Source organism: Aethalodelphis obliquidens, unplaced genomic scaffold (assembly GCF_003676395.1).
Source record: "Aethalodelphis obliquidens isolate GAN/ISIS:26980383/991018 unplaced genomic scaffold, ASM367639v1 scaffold25, whole genome shotgun sequence".
NCBI lineage: Eukaryota > Metazoa > Chordata > Mammalia > Artiodactyla > Delphinidae > Aethalodelphis > Aethalodelphis obliquidens.
Genome location: NW_020837969.1, coordinates 11,185,934 through 11,210,610, shown reverse-complemented (window position 1 = coordinate 11,210,610; position 24,677 = coordinate 11,185,934). Strand labels below are relative to the sequence as shown.

General features: G+C 51.3%; 1 long non-coding RNA gene across 1 annotated transcript in view; it reads left to right on the top strand.

Annotated features, from left to right (window-relative positions):
* The window catches only part of LOC113628737 (uncharacterized), a 234,171-nt gene that overhangs the window by 152,790 nt on the left and 56,704 nt on the right, over positions 1 to 24,677 (top strand). Inside the window, exon 3 of the long non-coding RNA XR_003436208.1 lies at positions 12,434 to 12,488. This is a non-coding gene — a long non-coding RNA (uncharacterized LOC113628737). The remainder of the gene's footprint in view (positions 1 to 12,433; positions 12,489 to 24,677) is intronic.

Sequence of the window (24,677 nt, the reverse complement as noted above, 5' to 3'; positions counted from 1 at the left end):
ACCGTGGGAGTGTAATTTGAGAAACAGGGTCCCAGCCGCGTGGAGGGCTAGAAATCTGGTCGTCTCGGCTTCTGTGCTGTTGTGGTCACTTTCCTTCCCGGCCTCCAGAAGGCGTTGCTCTCCTCCACCTGCGTCGACCTCCCATCTGTGCTCTGCTCTCCTCGGGGTCGCGTCGCCTTGCGGACCTCTTTCCGCACAGTGCCCCTTCTCCAGGGAATGGAACACGTGCTCCTGGGCAGGGCGCCGTGGCTCCAGCCTCCCCAGCTTCCGGCGCTTCCCGGTCCCCCAGACGTGTTTCCCTGGTGGTGGTCTCCCCTTCTTCCTCTCTGTCTTCTTCCTCACCCCTTTCCCCCTTCTTCTCCCCCCTCCCGTTAGTGTCCTCACGTTTGGGGTCTGTGGGTCCATCCCCCCCCCCCCACGCACGTCTTGGGGCTCAGGCTGCCCGTGGATGGCGCCCTCCTGTTCGGGGCCTTATGATGCTCTGGGCCGGGAACATGGGTATAAAGAGATGCAGCTGCAGCCCGTGGGGGTGGTGCTTCTGGCAGGGGACACAGTTAGTGCCATGTGGGAGAGGTGATAAAGGTGACCAGGACCTACGTGGCATGAAAAGTCAAGGAGGGTATTTGATTTAAGCTTAATTTGGGAAAATGCTCGAGATTTCAATAGATGGAAAAGAGGAAGGAAGGTTGCCGGGTTGGGGTTGAGAGGCTGAGAGTGTCCGAAAGGTCAGGCCGTGGGAAGGATGTAAAGGATGCAGCTGGGAAGCAGGTGCAGGCAGGACAGAGGCGCGGGCTTCCCTGTGTCTGTGCTGTCCTCCTGGGCCATCAGGTGGCAGGCGGGCTGGAGGAGGTCAGCCGGGGTCGTGACCCTTTCACCCCCAAATGCGGGCGGCCTCAGGGCTGTGGGGGAGGGGAGCCCCTCATCCGCGGGAGTCTCAAGGGGGCTTCCCCGAGCAGGCGGGGAGGCAGTCTGGGAGCCCACGAGGGCCTCAGGAGGGGGCGGGTCCCAGGAGCACCTGGCGGGCGTGGGAACGTCTAGGGTACACGATGGGTAAGGACGCGGGACCGAGGGTCCTGTCGCAAAGGGAATTGTGGCACACGTTCTGGAGTGAGGAGCATCCCTCCCGCAGTCGACCCGGGGCTGGGGAAGGACAGGAAGACATCCCAAAGGTTCCGACACGCGGCTGGGGTGCGGTGGGGAAACTCCTAAAGCTCTCAGCTGACCGCGGGGGAGCTGTCGCGTAACAGCGCCGCAACGTGTGGGTGAAGAGGCCGCCTCACACCCGATAGGACGGCTGCCGTCAGAAAACCAGAAAATAGCACGTGTTGAGGATATGGAGAACAGGGACCTCGTGCGCTGTCGGTGGGAGCGCCAGACAGTGCAGCCACTGTGGAAGCCAGCGTGGAGGTTCCTCGGAAGATTACGAGTAGAACTGCCGTACGATCGAGAGATGTACCCGCAGAACCGAGAGCAGGGAGGCAGGTCCCTGTCCCCCGTGTCCTGGCAGCTTCATTCACGGCAGGAGAACGGTGGGTTAATTATGAGGAGTCGGCCACGCGATTATGGAGGCTGAAGGGTATGTACACATAGATGTGTATGTTTACATACAGGCACACACCTGCACACGTGCACACGCAGTGTCTGTACATCCTGTTATCCAGTTGGTTCTGCTTCCCTGGAAAACCCAACCAGCGCGGCAGTTTTCTCCATTCTGTAGAAAAACACTCTGGAACAGCCCTGAAGGATGGTTTCCTGCCTTTTAACCCAGAAAAGGCGATCGATTAAGTGAACATCTTGGTTACACATGGTCCGTGCACTCACATTTTCTTACGCTGCAGATAAATTGAATAACATTTAGTTAAATAGATGGGACCGGTATGCACCCTTGTCTACAGTGGAAAAGTAGGAAAGACGATCGTGAAAGGAGACGGGGGCGGAGGCAGAGCGAGCCTCAGGGGCCTGGGCAGGGTCGCCTGGCAACCGGGACGGGATCCCTTTTGGTCAGAGACTGGTGCTCCAGGTAGGAGGCTGTGGTTTCCTGATGGAGCCCAGTGCCCTGCGGCCTGTGTCTGTGACCTGGGAGCCACATGTCCTGGAGGGTGATGGAGCCCACCTTGTGATGGGTGCTGGCCCAGCTCTGGGCCCTGGCCATCCCTCAGGGTGTCCCTTCCTCGGGGACGAGGCTGCCCTGCCTCTTCACCCTCATCTGAGAGCAGCTGGTGAATCCAACGAAGGTTCCAGCCTCTTGGGAGGCTCCACGTTCCACGCATCCGACCGAGGCTTTGAAGGTGCATGGGGGCCTCTGTTCTCGCTGAGCAGGTGGAGACAGGCCGTGTAGACACCATGAGGCCGTGCAGGAGCAGGTGTGGTTAAGGAGGGCCCATGGTGTTGATTTTGAGATCCCCGTTAGACATCCCGGGGTGGCAGCAAGTAGGCAGCGGGACATGGTTCTGAATCCAGGAGAGAGAAGGTTACGGCTGAGGTGGAGAAGCTGAGTCGTCAGGTGGTTTAGGGCCCAGGGAGGATGACCTGGGCCACGAGCACAGACGGGAAGAGGCAGAGGCTCCAGAGCTGGGAGGCCAGGAGGAAGAGAAGGCCAGCAGAGCGGTGAGGGGACACCCCGGCCTGGGAGGTGACCCTGAGCGGAGTGGATTGGGTGGGGTTCTGGGATCGAAATCCCAGGGTTCCTCTCAGAAGCTCATGGGGAGGGGCAGGAAGGAGACAGGTAAGGGGTGAGGTACTTATTTTATAACATTGAACGTGGAATTCTTTGGATTTTCAAAGAAGTCAACCACCATTAGTTTTACAAGAATAATGGAGCTATTTGAAGTCCCCAAAGCATATTTCAAATGTCGGTGGCCTCCACTTCCTTTGAATTCCGTGGACTGAATTCTCTGGGACCAGATGACCCCACATCAAGCCTCCCGTTACTGGGAGGCTACAGGACCACGAATTTAAGTATCTGTCCTTTTTCAGTGATCTGTTAAAAAAGTTAGAAATGGTGTTTCTTCTCATCATTTAAATTGTTATGCCTTTTCAGATCTGTTTATACGAATATAAGTTCTCAATTAGCTCTTAATTAGCTCTTAACCTCCTCAACCAACAGTTCCTGAAATTTAGAAAAAGCTGCAGTGAGCACTGGTGTTGTGAAACAGCGAGTCCAAACTCGTTCTGCGCCAACGCCCGCTATTTTTAAGCTCAGATGAATGTTCTGTAAAAAGTTAAATGGTCTCTTTGATAAGAATGGAAATATCTTGGTCATTTTCCACTTGTAACGGGGAGGATGATTTTGGACAAAATGCATGTGTGTGTATGTGTGTGTGCACGCACATGTGTGCCCGCTTGTGTGCGTGTGCACGTGTGTGTGCATGCACGTGTGTGCGCACGTGTGTTTTGGAACTTTCTATCCATGGCTTCCCCTCTACAGTCAGAGGACGTAATAATAAAGGGCCTTCTGTGCTTCACGTTCAGAAGCCGAGCCTTTGACTCTGTGAGGCTTGAAGTCAGGCCGTCCTGGGGGGCAGAATCTTCCAAACCCTAGAGACCCTGTCGCACACCAGAGTCACCTCCTCAGACCCCAGAGGCTGGTTCTGAGCTCCACTTAGCGGGCGGGGGTCGTGTTCGGATTCCCACTGCCAGGAAGAGGGGAGCCTCAGGGTGACCCTGGAACGAGCAGTGCCCGCTCTGGTCACCTCCGACGGAAGGTGCTCAGTGAGGGAGGGAGCGAAGGGCCCCACCCGACAGGGCTCCACACGGGCACGGGGAGGGGCGGCGAGAGGGGCCGCAGATACCCCCGTGTCCTCCTGCTGTGTCCAGGCCCTCCGGGGACTGGGTGAGGCCCCCCACTGGGGAGGAAGACCTGCTTTACTGGGTCCGCTGGGTCATGCTGGTCTCACCTAGAAACACCCTTAGACTCGCCCGGGGGGACGTTTAATCTGGACGCCCCAGGGTTGGTCAAGTTGTGCGTAAAATTCCCGTGCACGGACCAGGTCTTGAGGACGTTTCTGAGCGGAGGGAAGTGCACAGGTTGGGGCTGAGCACGGCCTGCCTGCTGTGGGGCTGAGCACGGCCTGCCTGCCTTGGAGGCCAAGCTCAGGGCCCCCCCCCCCCCCAGAGAGGGCATCCAGGAGAAAAGATGGCATTTCTGGCCAGAGTTCTGATGGCGCAGAGGCCTCTGGGCGGGGTCCCGCGTGCCCTGCCCCCTCTCGGAAGGTGGTTCCCTGAAGGGGGCGGGGTCCCGCGTGCTCTGCCCCCTTTCGGACGTGGTTCCCTGAAGGCTGGGAAGTGCCCCGGCCGTGCCCCCTCGCTTGTGCGGCTCTCACAGCACGTAAAGATCCAGCCAGCAAACCACAGCTCTGCTGGGGGCTGAGTCCGGGGACGCCGCCCTGCCCTGTCCGGAGCTGTGGGCCTGGAGAACCGTCCCCACGGATGCTGAAGGGGCGGAAGCTCTGCTCGGACTCCCGGTGTCTCGGCACCCCCCGGCCTCCTCGCGGCTGGTACTTGATGGAGAGGATGCCCAGGCAGGGGCTCCATCCTGGCTCTGATGGGGCCGCGTGGACCCCCAGCCTCCTGGGTTGTTTCTGTGCAGCTGAGAGCGCCCCCGCCATGAAAGCAGACAAACCTCGTGTGGCCTCAGCGAGGCGTTTGCACTGCAGCCCTGGGCACGGCTCCCTGGGGACCTTCTGCCCGTGTGGTAGGGCCAGCATGTCGTGGAGCTGGCACGCGTCGGGGCCTCCTGGACCCTCAGCAGACCTTCGCGGAGGGCCGGGGGGTTGGGGCCACATGGGTGTGACGCGGTGGAGGGCCCCGTCTGTCCACATCGGTGTGTTTCTGTGAGTGACACAGCACACCGTCCTCCCCATTGCCTCCCTGCCCCGGACTAGAGGAGAGGCCTGTGTTGTTGCCCTGAAAGTAGCGCTTCTGTCGTTGGAAGGGACATCAGCGCAGGTTTTCATGTTTTCTTAGTACTGTAGCAGTGGAAAGGGGCGATTCATTCCATCTGGTGAGTTGATTTTTAATTTGTGTGTTCATATTTATCTTTTTATTACACAACATGCTATTAAATCATAAACTCTTTCCGTGGTGTGTCTGTGAACGTTTGTTTTGCAGAGTAGTTCATAGATCGCATTTCAGCCTGAAGGGCTGAGACTTGGTTGGTGAAGTCGCCCCAAGTCTTAGTCTGATTGATTATGAACCACTGTCCTCTCCTTTCCTCCCAGAGAGGCCAGCCAGCCCCGCAGAACAAAAGGCCCTGTCTTTCTGCTTGGAGTAGGGGGCATGGGGCAGCAGTGTCTGTTTACTTTGTGATGAAATGAGAAATGCCTCAATTTCTGGTAAAATATATGCATTTTCAAAAAGACTTTTTTTAAAAAAAATCTTTATTATAGTTGCTTTACAGTGGTGTGTTAGTTGCTGCTGTATAACAAAGTGAATCAGCTATACGTATACATATATCCCCATATCTCCTCCCTCTTGTGTCTTCCTCCCACCGTCCCTCCCTATCCCACCCCTCTAGGTGGTCACAAAGCACTGAGCTGAGCTCCCTGTGCTATGCGGCTGCTTCCCACTAGCTATCTGTTTTACATTTGGTAGTGTATATATGTTCATGCCACTCTCCCACTTCATGAACAGTTTTAGGTTCACAGCAAAATTGAGGGTGAGGCACAGAGATTTCCCTGTCCCCCGGCCCTCCCCCAGCCCACTGTCACCATCCCCACCAGATGGGACATTCATTACAATCCACGAACCTACAATGAATGATACATCATCATCACCCAGAGTCCCTGGCTTACATCAGGGCTCACTCTTGGCGTTGAACATTCTGTGGGTTTGACAAATGTATAGTGACTTGTATCCATCGTTACAGAGTCATAGAGAGTAGTTTCACTGCCCTAAAAATCCTCTGTGCTCCCTCTTTTCACCACTGATCTTTTCACTCTCTCCACAGTTTTGTCTTTTCCAGGATGTCATAGGGTTGAATCATACAGTCTGTAATCTTTTCAGATTGGCTTCTTTCACTCAGTCGTATGCATTGAAGTTTCCTTCATGTCTTTTCATGGCTTGGAGGCTCAGTTCTTTTTAGCTGAATAATATTCCATTGTCTGGAGGGACCACGGTTTATTTATCCATTCACCCACTGAAGGACACCTTGGTTGCTTCCAAGTTTTGGCATTTGTGGATAAAGGGTGTAGGGTTTTGTGTAGACAAAGGTTTTCAGTTCCTTTGGGTAAATACCAGGGAGCTTGACTATTGGATCATAGGATAAGAGTATGTTTACTTTTATGAGAAACCCCCTGACTGTCTTCCAGAGTGTCTGTGCTGTTTGCATTCTGATAGGTGTGTAGTGGTGTCTCACTGTTGTTTTCATTTGCATTTCCCTGATGACATACGATGTGGAGCATCTTTTCTTGCTCACTTGCCATCTGTATGTCTTCCTTGCTGAGCTGTCTGTTAAAGTCTTTGGACCATTTTTTAATCGGGTTGTTTGTTTTCTTGTTATTGAGTTTGAAGAGCTCTTCGTATATTTTGGATCACAGGTTTTATCACATGTGTCTGTTCTCCCAGCCTGTGGCTTGTCTGCTCATTCTCTTGACAGCATCTTTCAGAAGGTTTTAATTTTAATGAAGTCCAGCTTATCAATTATTTCTTTCATAGATCACGCCTCTGGTGTTGTATCTAAAAAGGCATCACCATACACCCAAGGTCATCTGGATTTTCTCCACGTTATCTTCTGGGAGTTTTATAGTTTTGCCTTTTACGTTTAAGCTGTGACCTACTTTGAGCTTATTTACGTGAAGGGTGTAAGGTCTGTGTCTAGATTATTATTATTTTTCTGCACACGATGTCCAGTTGTTCCGACACCGTTTGTTGAAGAGACTGTCTTTGCTCCATTGCGTTGCCTTCGCTCCTTTGTCAAAGGTCAGTCGACTATGTTTATGGGGGTCTCTTCTGTTCCACCGATCCATTTGTCTCTTCTCTCACCAGCACCACACTGTTTTCATTACTGTCACTTAAATATAAGCATTTGCCTCATTCTTAACTCCTTATTGCATGTCCCTTTATAAACATAAAGTGACTCTGGGTCAGGGCTGGGTTTGCTCGGATTTTGTTCTAGCTTTTAACTGTGTGTTTGCTTTTATCTGGATTTACTGGGTGTGTGTGTTGAGTAAGTAGGTGAAGCCTGAGTTTCTAGATGTGTCTAAATTGTAATGAGATAGATGTAAAAATGTCTAGTAGAAGTACTTGAATTCAAATAGGGTCTTGGTCGTTTTAAATTTTCTCTCCTTAAGGACATTTTAGTCTGCTTTCCTGTAGTTGTAAAAATCATTGTGCAGACTTACCATGCACTACTTTATGTGAGTTAATTGTAAGTTCATTTAATTTACACGTGTACATACTATAAAAAGAGAAGTAGTTTTAAGAGGCTTATGATAGAGGGTAGAGTCAGCTGCTTCATACTCCCTTCATACCTTGCCCTGGACCCAGAGACGCCGTCCCCATTCTTTCACCATTTCCCCCTCCCCTGACTTCCCGCTGCGGCCGGGGGAGGTTGGGGCTCCCCCTCCCCAAATGCCCAATGTGGTTACTTTGGGATAAATTAATAGTTAGTACTTATATCACATTAAATTGATAGGATTGTGCCTTTTTGGTAACATCTTTCATTCACCGTTAATTGCCTTTTTTAAAAGGCCTGGCTTTCTCTTTAATGTCTCCATCGCATTTTCACCTCTTTCCTGCGTGTCCAGCCTCAGCCTGCTGTCCGTCTGGGCAACGTCCCCCCCCGCCGCGTGCTGGCCCACCGCCCAGGCGCCACGGTGGGACCCCTGACCCTCCGTGACACCCCCGCCTCTGGACCCCTCGGGTCCTCGCGGCGGCCACAGAGAACGTCCTCTGGCAGGAGCCTCTTGGGGGTTCGGTGGGTCATTTAGGAAGACCTGGTTCTCCTCCTTGGCCCTTCATCTCTCTTTCATCCATGGCCGATGTTGGGGGCAGTTTCCCCTAGAATTTCCAAGGCCCTGTTCCCACATTTCCTGGCATCCAGTGTCTTGCACTTGGGTGCGTTTGGAACCCTCCTTTTGTGCTCAAGTTTCCCTGTGGTGTGCGTGAGGCTGGTCCTGCTATGTTGGGCGCCCCGGGGTCCTGTCGTCTGAAATTGTCCCTTAGACACGGGGCCTGCTGTGGCTTGTCGGGTGCTGTCTTCCCTTTTGCTTCGTGGACCTTTCATTCTGGATGAGCCGTGGGTCAGATACTCCAGGGATGGCCAAATATGGTTCTGTTCTCTCTTATTTTCTCCTAACTCTCTGTATTTTTTTAAAAATCTACCTTCTGGGTGATTTCCTTGAATATTTTTCAACTCTTTATTTTTCTGTAAAAAATTTGCTTCTCCTGTTTTTAACTTCCCGAAGCTCCTTGTTGTTCTGTGACTTTTCTTTTCATAAACTTAACATCTTTTTCTTGAGTCACGGATGAAATACCTTCTCTCGCTTTCTGAAATATTAATTATCATTATTTGAAAAGTTCTCTTTTCCCCTGTAATGTTGCGCTTTTCTCTCATTCCAGTTTTCTGTCTGTTTTAGTGTCTCTCACAGTGGGAGTTTTCTTTAACTGTGTGATGATCCTCAGCTGTAAATCCTAATTAAGTGAAAGATTAAAATTTACGGACAATGTTTTGGTGGGTGAATGGGGCCTGTTGGCTGGTGGAATTGACCACACAGGGACCTGATGGGAAGCCAGAGTTTCCATTTGGAGGCCCACGTCATAGGGGGTATTTTTCTGTTTTTCAGAGGAGAACGGAAGGGTGAGGGTAGGTGGGGGGAAGCCCAGCCCCTCTCCTTCCGGAGGAAGGTGGGAGGAGGGCTCAGGGGAGCCAGCCAGCCATCAGCTCTCCTGTCTTCACCCGGGGCTCCGCTGGAGCCTGCACTGCTCTGGCTTCCCCTAGTTCAGCTCGTTCTCTGGTGGCTGGAGAGGGGCTGGACTGCGTGTGTGGGCACCTGGAGGGGCCGCACTGGGTGAAGGCTTCCAGCGGCCTCGCTCCTGCCCTTGGGGCCCCTGCAGGCACCTCTCCGGAGGCGGCCGGGTCCCCGACTGCCAGCTCTTCTGAGAGAGCCGTGTATCTCACAGAGACACGCTGCAGCCTCTTTCTTCTGTGCTCACCCATCCTGTTCTTTCTGTGCCTGTGGATTTTTACTGTAGTCGCTCTGTCCACTCAAAACTTGACCACGTGCACCGACGGGACGGTTTCATTAGACACGTGGCCGTGTTGCTTGGGTGCAGCCTGGGCGCCGGTGGTTCTTCGGGCTGAGCAGGTGAGCAGTGCTGAGAGCTCGTTAGACGTGCGGTGTCTGTGTGCGTGCGTGTGTGTGCACACACGTGTGTTTAAAGGCGCAGCAGAAATCCACGGAGAATTTGGAGCAGAAACCTTGTTATCAAGTGTCCTGAGGTATAACTGGTATACAAAGCCCGCGCACATTCAGGGCACACGGTTTGTTGCGTCTGGACACTTGTACACGCCTGTGAGCCCCTCAGCACGGTCAAGGTCGTGGACACCCGCGTCTCCAGGAGGTTCCTCACGCCTGTTTTTGTGGGGAGAGCACCTCGCGGGGCGCAGACAGCACCGCTGAGGGGGCGCCCCCTGCAGTGGGTCTCGGGGACACCACCTCACCACGGGGAACCTGGAGGAAAGCCCAGGTGCTGAGAGGAATGCGACTTCCGGGGCTCCGGCCCCTAGTCCCCGACGGCATCCCTGCAGTCTGCATACGGCCCCCGGCGATACCCACGCAGGCGGTTTCTGCCCCTTGGCTGGTGTGACTTTACCGGTTTGGGTCCTTGTAATTCCTGTCCAGGCCTGCCGGGTGACGGCCCAGGGTTTGAATGCCTGCCCGGAGCAGTCCTGACCCGCACCCCAACTCCGGCCCTCCTGCCGCAGCCTCGCCCGCGCCCGTGCTCACGAGCAGGGTTGCATGCGGTGACGGCCCCGACATCCGGGGCATTGACATCGCCTGCCCTTGAGCACGTCTGTCCCATCCACTCTGGCCAGTGTCCTCCTCGCGTGCACTCGGTCCACCCTGCCGGCTGCCTGGGAGGTGAGAGCAGAGACACGGGGCCCACGTGTGTGCTGCGCCCTCTGTCCGGGCAGCGGCTTCGGGGCCTCCACCCTTCAAAGCCAGAGGCACCGAGCATCCTTGGCCTGCGGGGAGCTGAGCAGGGAGCACCAGGACTCACAGACAGGATTCGCCCAACCTTCACGGGGAGACGCCAGCAGGCACCGGACCTCTGCGTTCCTGCTACCACCACCTGTGAGCAGCATCCCCGCACCCTCGTGGGACCGGCCGTCCTGGCGACACGACGTGGTGGGGGCGGCTGTTAGGAGGTGATGTGGCCTCTTCTGGGGACTAAGCTAAGGTGGCTTCGCCAACGTGCCATTGGACTGAACATGTAGTAACGTCCTGACACTGAATTGCCATCTGCATCTCACAGTGGAACAGCGTTATTTCCTGTTTAAACAGCATAGCTCTTCACTTGTCCACGAGCCTCGGGGACCGAGGGGGTCCAGTCAAAAGTGGCGTATTGATTGGAGCCCACCTGGCTTCCTCATGAGGCCGACGAAAGTGATGACACAGGAAAGAAGGGCCCAGAGAGCAGAGGATGGTCCAGGAACAAGAGCAAAACTCAAAAAAACCTTTATATTTGGAAATAATTCCAAATGTAAGAGTTAGGAAAAGAAAACCAGGACCCAGAGTCAGAGGGTGCTGTGTAGACGGAGGATGCCGTGTAGACGGCGGGTGCTGTGTAGCCGGCAGCTGAGGCTCCTGCTGTACAGGGGTCTTTCCCTCGGCCCCGCCCACTTCCTCTCACAGAGATGCTCATTTTGGTCACGTCTTTCTCGGGTGTAATTACTCTTTCGCATCCCTTGGGGCTCTGCGGGGATTCTTTTTTTTTTTTTTTAACATTTTTATTGGGGTATAATTGCTTTACAATGGTGTGTTAGTTTCTGCTTTATAACAAAGTGAATCAGTTATACGTATACATATGTTCCCATATCTCTTCCCTCTTGCGTCTCCCTCCCTCCCACCCTCCCTATCCCACCCCTCCAGGCGGTCACAAAGCACCGAGCTGATCTCCCTGTGCGGGGATTCTTTAAAACCACTCAGATGTCCTCATCAAAACCCCCCCAGCTTTAGCACCCATCGACTGTTCTTGTCTGATCCCACGTTTACGACAGTGATTAGACCATAGTCTTAACTATGGATAGGTAAGCCAAGGAGCGTCCCTCTGGAAGTGGGTGTGTCGGCTTTGGAATCAGAAGGGATGCAGATTTACAAGGAGCCCAGGATGTGAAGTGTGTGTATGTGTGTGTGTGTGTGTGTGTGTGTGTTTGCACAGTTGGACATCAAGGGCTGGGAGAGATGAGTGTCAAACATGGTCCCAGGGTTTCTTGTCTCGACGTAGTGGCATCGTGAGGGCGTGGAAGGGAAGGGAATCATTATTCTGGAGAAAAACTTCTGCATTCATTGAACATGTTTACTAGAGCCTGTTGTATACTCAGCAGACCCTGAGCTGGTCGAGGGCAGCGTTGAGACTGCAGCGTCTTTGCAACACCCGCTTCTCCCCTCCACTGCCCGACTCATTTGCTCCAGAGGGGCGTAATGCATGCTTCCTGGATGAGAACGTTGGGGTTTGTAATCAGGGAGGTCTGGGGAATGGTTGCAGCCTCATCGGTAGAGGATTTAAGATGGAAGTTCAGCTTTTCCCCTAATTGAGTTGAGAAGGCATAGTCACAAACTTCCCACAGAGATCTCTTCAGTCACGAATTCTTTTTAAGTCTGCGCTTTGCAGTTACCTTACAGCGCTGACGTTTCTTGGGAAAGCCATTTTTCGTTATTTTCACCTTCCTTTTGCTTATCAAATAAGATATTTCCTTCACCTTTTACTACCGAACTGTGTGTGTAAACGCAGGCTTTTCTTGCACATTTTCTTTGTGACTCATCCTTGATAAAAGCGTCTTGGCTTAGATCCTAGAAGATGGACCCAAGGAACTGCCCCATGAAGCCTCCCTTTTCAGGCTCTAATTGCATCTCGTATTTTAAAGCCATCGCAGAATTGGTGGGCCCATTTGCCTTCTTGTAGACATCCCCTGAGTGCAGCTTTCAAGGTGCTTTGAGGACCCATTAGAGACATACATTAAACAGAACTCCATTACCGTCCTAGGAGCAGCATATATAATCAGCACACTTACCTAATCTGATTAACCTCTTTGATGAAAAATGTATGTATCAGAATTTTTCAGTACTGTTTAATTTGTTAGATCGTTCTGGGCATGTTGACTGTGCAACACTGAATGGCCTTATTAGAAAAACACTTGCAACGGTTAATGAGACGCCTTTCTCCACCTGAATGATAACCACATGTCTTTTATTTATTTGTTTTGAAACAGGTTTTGCCCGGCATTCTGCAGAAGCATTGCTGTATCTTACCAGACAGGAACACAGGTAAATGCATTTTGTTCTTCTGGTTTGAGATTCTTGGTGTTATATCCGTGCAAAATTGAGAAATGTGATTGCATAATTTAGATATCTTGGTTTTCTAAGGTGGTTGTCTTATATATTGACTGAAACAAGCAAAAAACAAACGGATGATTCAGTTCTACAGTGAGTTGTGACTGGAGCTCAGAGACCTGTTTTTATTTGAAGAAGGAAATAGATTCAGATGATTGTTGCCTTGGATTTTGAAGGGAAACCGGTCGTCTTATAAAGCTGAATATCTTAATTTCAAAGTTGTTTCCTTTGTGGATGGTATTTATTAAGGCAAACCACATTGTTGGCTCGCGTGGCGTGGCTTTGGGGCCTGTTTGCAGTCAAGGCTTTCCTTGCAATCAGGGTAGGAACTGGCCAGGTATCATGTTCTTCAAACCTCGAGGACCTCAATGAATCAAACAATAGGATGGATATCTTGAAGTGGGAGATTTTCTGACCCTGTGATTTCTCATTGTCAGGCAGATGTATGTGGTTAGAGGTTGTAAGTAAGGTGGTTTGCATTACTTTTAAGGAAACACGATGGAGGGAAAAAAGTCTGAAAAAAGATCCTTTGGAACTTTGCTGTTTTCAAGTTAAACAAAGAGAATTGTTTATGTGAAGCGTGTTATCCTGTGGATCTGGGTCTCACTCGCTCTAACTTAAAGTGTTTTATTCAGAGACTCAAGTCCTGGGGAAAAGATCGAGAGGCTGCTTCTTTTTTGCACAGGGTTTTATCAGAGTTTATTCATTTCTAGAATCAGTTGTGTCCTGCCAAGTATGTCTGTCTGTGTCCCAGGATACTTTTGCTGGCTATGAAACAGAGGCTTCTGACATTTCCTTATGTGTTTTCTAGCTAAACAAAATGAATCATAATGGGCTCTTCTGTGATAATTAGAAGAATGTAATCTGTTGGGAATTTCTCTACTTTTATCATAAACAGCATCTTGACTTGCTGGTTTGTTCACCGGGGTCCCATTCGTAACTTACAAGGCACTGTTTTATACCATGCAGTCCAATGTAAAACACCGAGTATTTTGGAAAAATAAGATCTTAGTTTTTTTTTTAAACTTATGATTATGGATAGATTATATTACCGACTCTATTATTTTTCAAAAAAGTTCATAGACCTGTCTCTGTTTTGGTTCTGCCCGATCAATTACGTCTCAGCTGCAAATGTGAACAAATTCACTGCTTATAGGGAAGTTTGTTTAGAACGTGGTTAGATATTTTTTTGAGCCTCTTTCTATTTTCTGAAAGTCTTGGTTAGTAATGAAAATATGAACAAGTCACATGTGAAGAAACAAAGATTTTGCAAACTGTGTCTGTCAACAACTGTGAGTATAACACAATTTAAAGTTGGAATGCATTTTCCAGATAAGTTTCTCTCTTCCAGGTGAGTCATTACTGATTCTGAGAAGCATCAAAAATCATGATAAAATCAATTAAAAGTTAAGTACTGTTCTGTGGGGATCTAAGTGCATTTTAAATATTGAAATGCGTTTTTTCTATTTTTAGACAGTTTGTTGTATAAGAAGTTTCAAGTTCATATAGCAGATATTTCCAAATTGAGACACTTTATTTGCTTTCCATAAGAATGCAGGTAACCAACCTCTAGAACCAAGAACGCTGCCTTCCATTATGACTTGAACATTGATGCCATCCACTAGGCAGATTCCTTAAAAATATTTTTATGTAACAGTGTTTCACTTTGAAGTCACTGCCGAGGACTTGAGGCTGTGACCTTAGGTGTGGAAATGGGAAAGAATCATATTAAATGGGGAGAAAGAGGAATTGGCTGAAATTACAGCTTTTAGAGGTGAAAGATGTGAGAATTTTAGTTTTTCCCACATAATTTGATCTAATTATTTAGGAAATGTTTGGAAATTTCTTCAGACTCAGACACAGTGGTATTGCTTTTGCATTTTAATGGCAAATAGGGTCCTTAGGAACTTGAATGCCATTTGGTTTTACCTTAGTGGTTTTATAGAAGACTTTTCAAGTTTTTGGTTAAGAAGATCAGCTTTGGGCTGTGTAGAGGGTTTCATTCTGGGATGATACAAAACATTCTGCAGGTGGATGGCGGCGCTGGTGGCACTACAGTGTGAATGTACTTGACGCCACTGAACTCAACACTCAAAAATGGTTAAGATAGTAAATTGTACGTTACATGTAGTTGACCACAATTTAGAAAAAAGATCGACTTTGGGATGAATCATGGCTTTTCGTTTTGTTTGATTTTTACTTATTTTAGAAGTACTGTATGCTCCAGTGACTTACGTATGTTGTAGCTGAATGTCTGGAAGAAGACCCACCTGTTTTCTGGTGTCTCATTGCTGATACGCTCAGCGGGGCTGCGGGGAACTGTAATGAGGCCGCCCTGCTCTGGGGTCAGCTTGGCTGCTGTGGGACACAGAATTCATCCTTTCTCCTGCTATTTCGATACCTGTGATCATTTTGGTTCATGTGATGTGAAGAACCAGACTGAATTCTGTTGAGCACCTCTGTAGATGACCTTATTTTTCATGTTTTTCTTGGAAACACTGGGAGTTGGGTGCATAAAGCGTGTCTGTTGTGAAGGAGGAAACTTCCACGCAAACACACACACACACGCACGTACCAGCCCCACCACAGACACACACACACACACCTGCCCCATCACATGCACACGCCCCATCACCACATACACACACACACACACACCTGCTCCATCAGACACATACACACACACACACACCTGCCCCATCACACACACACACGCACACACCTGCCCCATCACACACGCACGCGCACATGCACGGACCCGCCCCGGGCTCTGAGCTTTTCTTCCCGTTCACGTCGCCTTGACTCTCTTCCCTTGTTCTGGTGGCTCAGTCGGCCTCTTCCCTGCTTTTGCTCCCGGCTCCTCAGACGTGGCAGTTGGGTTTTTTGGTCTTTTTGTATCTTGTCCAGAATTTGCCCCAACTGCACAAGCATGCAGTTATTTTCAGTGCTGTACAGTTTCTTTGTATCTGTTGCTTGAGGAGACGTGTGTCCAGGTGCAAGCCCTGCAGCACAGGGGCCCAGCCTGTCTCAGTATGACCTTTGTCAGAACGGCTGCTGAGAGGCTGTCCCTGGGTCCTGACCTCCTTCACCCCCTGTCTGGGAGGAGCTGCCTCCGAAGGGCCAGGAGCTGGGGTGGCCCCTCGCTGCAGCGGGAGGCTGGCAGGTTGGTTCATCTTCCCTCTGCCGCTCCACGTCTCACGGGTTCGTACACGACTTACATGTAACGACCATCACGTGACGCGTCTGCTGTACCTCCCGTAGGAGAGAATGCAGACTGTGAGCCGTGTTTCCCAGACGGTGTGCCTTCGACCAGTGAAGGGGCTGGGGCTCCTTAGTCCTTGGTGGTCTGGATCCCGTATCGGCTTGTCAGTGCCGTTCCCTCGGAATCTCCATGCCATTTGGGACAATCAAGCCTAGGCAGGAGTGAGCTTACTAAATTCTGTTTTCTTTGGGCAACACAGTGGGCTGGGGTACTGCCCCTGTGCTTAGTGGTCTCACAGCATCTACTCCCCCGTCTATCAAGACACAGCCTACTCGGCTGGTACAAATAACTGGAAGTTACGAGAGTGACTGATTTTGCAGTAAAGCAGCAGGGGTACTTACTTATGCAGACTTTCATAATAACAGCTAAATAATGAGGCGTCAAGCAGGTTAAGCACGTGGCAGTATTTGACTTTTGAGATACATTATATCTCCACAGGGAAAGCAGAATGATTGCGAAATAAGCTATATATAAAAACCGGGGGGAAAGATTTTAAGTACTTTCCATATATTCTATGTCACTGATCTTTGCCTGTTTGCCCGCCTGTGGCGTGGTGTCCATGAAGACTCAGTGTTACTGACCTTGGGTTCCCCCCAGTGATGTGCTGGCGGCACTTAACCTCCAGCCTCAGGCGCCTGGTGCGAGGGGGGCGGGAAGCCGCGTGGGGTGTTGGCCCATGTCTGGGGTGTACACACCTCGCCGTGGTTACTGGACATGGGTTCGGGAGGGGTCCTCACTGTCCCCAGGCGCCAGTAGCAGACAGAATGCCAGTGGTCTGAACCTGGTGCCAGTGGTCAGAGCTAGCGAGCCTAGCTCTCGCCTTCACTTCTGTGTCCAACTCCTGAGGGGTTAATTCAGGGGCCGTGGTCAGCCTGTGCTCCCTCCGTGGGGGCAGGCTGTCCCGTTGTGTGTTGGCGAAATAAAATCTGGGATTAAAATTGAACGTTTGCAATGGGGCGCTTAGTTTTAAAAAGCTACATAGTAAGTACTCTTGCATTTGTATTTGGGGGCTGAGTGTGTGTGCTCCGTCATGTGAGGGTTCAGACGCCTTTGGGACACTGGACCCAGTTACACAGTATTGAATGGTGAGCAGGGCTGTTGCCATGTGGACGGCCATGGGAAGCTTCATATTGAGGTCAAAGGCAGAGGGGACATAACTGTTGAAATCGTGGGAACGGCTGCTCTGAGGAGTCCTAAATCCCCTAAGTTTCTTTTGTGCCAAAGGTTATAAAAAGCCTTTAATGTCACATGGACAAGTGAAGGAAAATCAATGAGTATGTTTGCTCCCTTTGCTGCAGACCTGTCTGAAGGAGAAATTGTGCCCAATGACGGGTCCGGTAAGAGTTTGGCAGTGAGTGTATCTGGGGAAATAAAACGCTGTTTCATTAATTTCACGCCTAACTTACGTGTGATTCTTAGATCTGTGTAGACAGTGATGTGACCTGTGTTCAATTTAAGTTCTCACATGAATGGTGGACGTCACACCTTGTGTTTTTGCAGTGTTTCTGGTTTATAAGGCTCTTTTATATATAGGCTAGTCCTACTGATTTCTTGTGAGATAGGAAATACTGCCCCCGTTTTGCACATCAGTAATTAGACCCAAAGCTGTGTGTGAATTTCACTGTCACACAGCTGCTGAGTATTTTGCTGAGACCCAAATGCAGGTTTTCACTCTGAGTCAGTATATGATTCCATCATGACCCTTAATAAGTCCTTCATCTTCCAAGTGTGGGTTTCCTATGAAATATGGTGAAAGAACAAACTGGTGTAGACTGGGAATCCCGATGCAGGGGCACAGGGGGAGGGACTGCCAGCAGGGCCTCTGGAGCTTCAGAACGCCAGATGGGGGAGTACACCAGGTGGCTCTGTTGCTGAAAAGATGTTCAGTCAAGTGGAACATTTTCACACCTGGGATGCCTCGCTTTTCCAAACACCAGGTGACTTATTGTAACTTATCAGGCATTGTAACTTATTAGGTTAAACGTAAGATGTCTTGTCTTTGGAAGATCAAATCCTTCAAGTAAGTTTCTTTTACCCAGAGACTGAAATTATTTATAATGCCTTTTTTCTTTCCAAAAAGAATGGTGGTTGTGCAAATAGGATGCCAGATGATATGATTCATAAACTAAGAATAACTAAGGCAGTGCCGAGCTGAGCTGGATGAGGAAAGTGAATGTCTCAGCCATGACGACGGTTTTCCTTCCAGCCTGTATCTTGATGATCCCGCCATGCTGGGGTGAGAACATGCTTCCCCTTGCTTCACCCCCTTGCTGTCCACCGACTGGAGAGGGATAAAATCCTCATATGCTTAAAGGGCTTTATTTCATGCACTGAACAAGGCTTTATTAGAAAACTGGACATGGTACCGCCAGAACGAAAGGCTGTGGATCCAGTTTTAAGGCCAGAACTGTTCTAGTCCACGCAGCTTATTCTTAACCCTGGGGGCTACTCAAAGCCTGGCTGGCATCTTTGTGCCATGTGGGAGGTTCAGCCCTTTGGGAGGTGAGGACCCTGAGCTAGGCTGGGTTTCAGCCCCAGCTCACCTGGAGCAGATGCTTTTGTGCAGAGCGGAAATTGGCCTCCTCACCCTTGAGCAAGTGATGTACTTACTCACTCGGGTTAACGGTTACAGCCGGGTTAACGTGCAGACAGGAAGTTCTGTGGCTCAAGGCTGAACATTCTATGGCTGCCGAGATGTTTCCTGAGTGAACCTGGCGTTTGACACCAGATATAACGGTACCCCAGCTCGTGGGGCAGACCTGTGGGGCTGGGAGCTCTTTATACCTTAGATGCCAGGTGGACCTGAAACCGCTTCTTCAGGCAGACCTTCAGCTTTGTCTGCAGGTGCCCCCGGGGCTCACATCGCCTGTAGGGACAGGATCGTGCCGTTGGCCATCCTCTGCACCAGAAGGGCACCCGGTCTCCAGGATGTGCCCCTTCCTGGAGAAGGCGAACAACTGACAGGTGTGAGATGTGTGACACGCGTGGAGTCGCGAGCTTCTGCATTGCTTGTCCTACTTGCGAGGAAGAATGAAACACTTAGCCACACACTTTCAGGAGTGAAGGGCTGTAAATAAGAAAGCAGTTTTTTATGTCATCCATTTGGTCCGTTTCCCCACTAAGAATACTTGCTGAGGTTTGGACGTGAACATTGTCTCCAAAGAGACTCCTGCGGATGAGGGGCGGTGTGAGTTGAGGGACAGGAGCACAGGAGGGGTGCGTCTGGTTCTCCTGAGGGGCCCTGGGCTCTGCTCCCTGAAGGAGCTTCGGCGGCCCCGCCGAGTCCATTCTGGGGCTGAGGCAGCAGGCGCCTGTTTCTCCCATCTGGAGGCTGGAGTCTAAGGTCAAGGTCCCTGTGAGGCCTCTTCCTGGCGTGTCGAGGCATCTCCTTGCTGTGTCCTCATGTGGAGGGGAGAGCGGGTGTCTCTCTGGGGTCTCTTCTCACAAGGGGACTAATCCCACCACGAAGGCCCCCGCTCACGACCTCATCACCTCCCAGAGGCCCCCTCCTGACACCTTCAGGTTGGGGGCCAGGGCTCAACCTGTGGATTTGGGGCCCACAGCAGCCCTGGCCCGTCAACTGCACGCTTACAGTGAGCAGATACTCTCTTCTTCTTGGACCCTGTGAATTCTGTGTGAACCGCCACAAGGTTGCTTGGGCCATTGCTTTCAGACGTCTTCCCAATTGGGAGGAATCCAGTTACAGGCAACAGAGCTTGCTTACGCTGAGAGGTGGGTTGAAAACATCCAGAACTCCTGACAGGTCCCCCGTCAGGAGGCAGGGTGTAGTTCCCGACCCTTGAACCTGGGCTGGCCTCGGCCTCGGGCTTGATTTGACCAGAGAATTAGGAATCAATGATGCTGTCTAATTCCGAGCAAGGCCTGCGGGTGCGGCCAGTGGGAGGCCTGGGGTAGCCGTCTGGGGGGTGGACCTCCACAGGGAGGGAGAGGCCCGGGATGCGGGCGTGAGTGCAGCCGCCTTGTGCCTCCGAGCCACTCCTGCCATCTGTCCTACGCTGGACGCCCGGCCAAGCCCAGCCCGGGCCGCGGACCCGCAGAGGGACGAGCAGCCAGGTCGTTGCTCTAGATACTGAACCCGGGTCTGGTCTGTTAGCCTCAGCAGGTGAGTTAACGCGAGGGCGTCAGCTGCAGCAGCTGCGAGGGTGAGCGGAGAGGAGCGTGCCCACCGCCGGCGTCCACGCCCGGGACCTGAGCTTCCGAGCCGTATCCCCTGTAGGGAGAACCTGCTTCCCCAGGAGACCTCTCCCAGCCTCGATTCTTCTTGTTTGTGATCCTACCGGGACAGCACCTGCGAGATTCTTTTGTGAAGTAAAGTTGGTCAATGTGGATAAAGTTACCAAGTTAATTGACACCGTGACCGTGTCCTGACTTCTGGGGACAAATTCTCGGGTCAGTTGTGTATATGAAGCCACGGAGAAGATGCGCTGCTACAGATGAGGTGTTGGGATCATGGGTTTAAATCTCAGTGAACTCGCTCAACCTTCTGAGCGTTTCCAAACCTTGAACCTCAGTCTCCGCTGAATTCTGCAAGTATTTTGTTTGCACACGTGCTTATGGGATGTGCAAGAATGTCAGGCTTAAGGCTCCCGGTTTAAAATGTTGGTTGCAGCCAGTCAAGGTCCCTTAAAATTCTGAGTGTTGGTAATTTCTTGTCAGCCTTTAGTAGAAATTACGGTGCACAGAGTCGTCGGAAGCCTCTGCTGACAGATGGGCTTCTGTAGCGTCCACGTTTACTCCCTGACCTTCTCTGATCAAGTGACTTGGGCAGCATGTGATTCCTTGTAAAAGACAGTGAGATGACATACCCAGAGGTGTCAGTGTCTGTGACAGTGGTCTGTGGTGACACCGCCCATAAAGTGGCCATTGCCGTCGACCTGTCTTTAGTTACATTAACTCACAGCTGCTGGTTTAAGTTCTTAACTAAAGAAACATTGTTACATCCTTTATTTTTTTTTCCTTCGTGCATTTTAGACATATAGATATTTGAGTTAAGACAAACTGGTTTGAATTGAAGATAAACTGATATATATTTTATGAGTTATTGAAAATATCAAAGCATATTATTTTTAAAAACACCTTTAAATCCATCTGTACCCTCAGGCTTAGAAGCTGTATTTTGAAAGGAGCTCCCTGTAGTGTATACAGAGATCAAAATACAGAATTGTACCCATGAAACATATACCATAAGCCAATATCACCTCAATAAAAAAAGTAATTACTGTTTAAAAACCTTGATATGGAAAACGCACTATAATTTGATATTGAGTTGACAGGATTTGACGTGGTCATTGAAATTGGCTCAACGTGTGACCCGGGATCTTACAAATATCGTCCCTGAGAAGCCTGGTGGGCTGGGCGCCAGGCTGCAGAGTCAGGCCTGGATGTGAGGATGTGTGCGCTTTGCAGCGTATTTCGGAGTCTTTCCTCTTTCCCTAAAGGAGGAGGTGCTGGCCGGCGGGGGCAGGGGCTCTGCGTCGTCGGCATGGTTGCCGTCCTGCCTCGGTCCTGCTGCCTGGCCAGCGTTCCATCCTGCTGGGACGCACCTCACCTCGTCCTCCTGGACACGCTCACCTCTCTGCACTGCGGCTTCTGCCCGGACACAGGTTTAATTTAGCTATTGCTTTTTATTTCACTGCACTCCTTCTTTGACGCGCCATGTTCATCTCTTTCTATCCTGTTTCGTCTCAGACTAGTCTCATAAGCCGTTCTCGATGTTTCTTTCTCGTTTCTGGAGCCCACTTTCCAAGTTCAGAACCTAAGCGCTGGTCAGACCCCGTCGCACTGCCGTGTTCCCGTGTGTGTGCATGTGTGCGTGTGTGCGTGTGGGGGTGTGTGGCATTTCCCACTGTGTGTGTACTGGGAGAGGCCTGGGGCTGCTGCAGGTAGCCTCTCTGTGTCCCCTTGCGGGGGATCTGTCCTTCGGGGGATCTCCTCCTGCCCTGCCTGCGAGGATGCCAGATGCTCTGGGCTGCAGCCCTGTCCAGGGGAGTCCGTGCTGGTGGTCGCCGTGCCCTGATGCAAGGGCATGGTCACTGCTGGCTCTGCTTGCCTCTGCGAGCCTGTCCTCCCCAAGTGGACGTAGAACTGGGGAAGAGAGCTGCCAGCTCCCTGACGTTGGGCCGGTCCTGGGTGGAAGTGGCCTGCAGGCCGAGCTTCCGACAGAGAGAACGCACGCCCAGAACCCTGCGGGGGGGCCGGGCCGGGGCTCCCCCCTGCCGTGGGCATCGGGTTAGCGGACGCTGCTTCTCGACTCTCATGGCCAGGTGATCACTGGCCCTGGTGTTCAGAGGAGGGTGCGTCACTCTCATTTTTACGTGTACTTTGGTGGAAGTCGGCAGAGGCTGTGTCAGAGCTGCCAGGCAGATACCACTTTAGACAGGAAGCCTGCTCTGTCCTCTGACCTGGTGACCGTCCCCTCTGGGACGGGTCACAGTTTCCTGTGTCCTCAGAGGGAGGTGCTCTTCAGGAAAGGGAGGGCTTGCCCTGAACTCCTGATGTGAGAGGGATCCCGAAAGTTATTCCAGACACACTGAAGTTCTTGTTTTGGTTTCAAGGCAGTTTTAATATTTGCCAAAAACAGCATTTAAAAATAATGCTAGGAAGTCATTTTATTGTAAAAATACTCTGCATTAAAGGTTAAAGCTTTTTAAGAAATAATGAATTTATTTCATCTTGGATGAAAATTATTTTATCAGGTTTTCAAGATAAGTAAAAAGTATTTCTAAGCTCTGCCTGAATCCATGCGCCAGCATGATCGTGTGTGCATGTGTGAGACGCTTTTATTGTTTGCAAACCGCAAACCGTACACAGTGGAAGTAGTTTTAGTGTGTATTTTAATATCCCGGCTTTAAAGTTTGGTGAAAGCACCAGATAAAGACGGTGATTGATGCTTCCATCAAAGGCTTCCTTATTCAGCAGCACAGTTTCACTGCTCAGCAGGGACTCGGGGCGTGTGAGTCACGCTGCAAACACTTGATTTATAGCCGAGTTCTTTCTGGCACGAGCAGGGGTTAAAACGTGCGGGAGTGTGAAGCACTGAGACACAGACAGTGAGAGGAAGAGGGGGTGCTTCCCATGGGACATGGAGCCTGGGAGGGGGTGGTGCTGGTGAGGGTCCCGCTGCACCTTCACGTGTCCTGGTGGCTTGGTCCCCGGGCGACAGGTCTCACCTGCGTCGGAGCCGGCGATGGGCTGTCCTGTGTGCCAGGTCCAGTGGTGGAGACTTTCTGGAGTGAGGTGTGGAGACCCTGATGCCAGGACGGGTTCAGCACGGCTGCCACCCCGCATCTCCCATATCATTCCTCGTTAGCGTCCACCCGGATCAGAATGACAGCTTCCTGCCTTACATCCCGTTCCTCACGCTGATGCTCACACGTAGGATGTTTGCTAAGAAGGACACAGTGGTGACATTTAATGCATCTTCTTAAAGGTATCTGTAGGTTTCCCCAGGGTCAGGATGGCCTCTTACTGATTTGGGTGTGCCCAGCACAGGTACATGGTGGGCAGTTGATAACAGCGATTTTAAATTGAACTGAATTGAACGTGTGCCTTTATCAGGCGACTGGTGTCCTGTTACTGGAGAAATAACGTAGGAGAAAAGCATAACCAATTAGGGGAAATGTCGCAGAGATTAGTTTAAAAATAGTTAAACAATTGAAGCCGAAGGTTTCAGGTTTGTTATACACACGTACGAGTAGTTTAGCAGCTGCGCACGAGTGAGTCCAGGGTCGGTTCAAGCCAACGTTACCTTCCAAAGGGACGACCAGTTCCGTGTCCCTGGAACAGATGGCGGATGCTGTGGACAGTGCTGTGAGTTCCATATAATAAAATTACAGCATCAGCCCTACCTTGAGGACGACATGTGAGCACGTGAGCCCGAGCGCGTGCACATCGGGAGGGGGGCCTCGTGGGGACGTCCCCTGGTGTTCAGTCCGGGTCACACGTCCGAGGGCTCCACTGGGTCCAGGTCAGCCGATTACTCACCGTTTGTGGAGGGATGAGTGCTGACGTCCTGAAGAGGTAACGTTGGGTCAGTCAGCCCTGGGGATGCGGGCTCCTCCTGGGCTGAGAGCGTGGATGGACCATGAGGCCCGCTCCGTCCTCACAGCAACAGAGGGGCAGCAAACCGGTGGTCTCTGACCAGAAGCCTCTGAGCACCAGGTGTGGACACCGCAGGGAGGGGCCCCAGCTGGCCTTGTGGGGAGCAGCCTGGCGATCAGTGTACAGGAGGGACACTGGTGCCACCTGGACGAAGGTGTGGGTGCACCAGCAGGGCGTTTCTGGGGCCTCAGGAAGGGACCTGTCTGCTTGCTCCCAACTGTTCTTAGTTGTTTGTTAAACTCAGGCATCTGAAGATCTCAGTAGTTGAAGAACTGATGATAATCGTATTGCTAATGAAGGTGACACGGGAGCAGGGCGATGGTGGCAGCTTGGATGTTTGCGTGTATCTGGGTGTTTACACCAGGTATGGCTCGCCTTTTATTTTTATTTTATTTTATTTTTTATTTTTTTTTTGTGGTATGCGGGCCTCTCACTGTTGGGGCCCCTCCCATTGCGGAGCACAGGCTCCGACGCGCAGGCTCAGCGGCCATGGCTCACGGGCCCAGCCGCTCTGAGGCATGTGGGATCCTCCCGGACCGGGGCACGAACCCGTGTCCCCTGCATCGGCAGGCGGACTCAACCACTGCGCCACCAGGGAAGCCCTTGCCTTTTATTTTGAACATTCCTCTCTCTGGACTGTGGGACAGGAAGACGGAAGGACGCCGTCTGTGGAAGGTGGGTCAGGAGCCGGCCACCTGGGAGGCCTCGTGGATGGACGTAGAGGCAGCTCTGTGGCACCT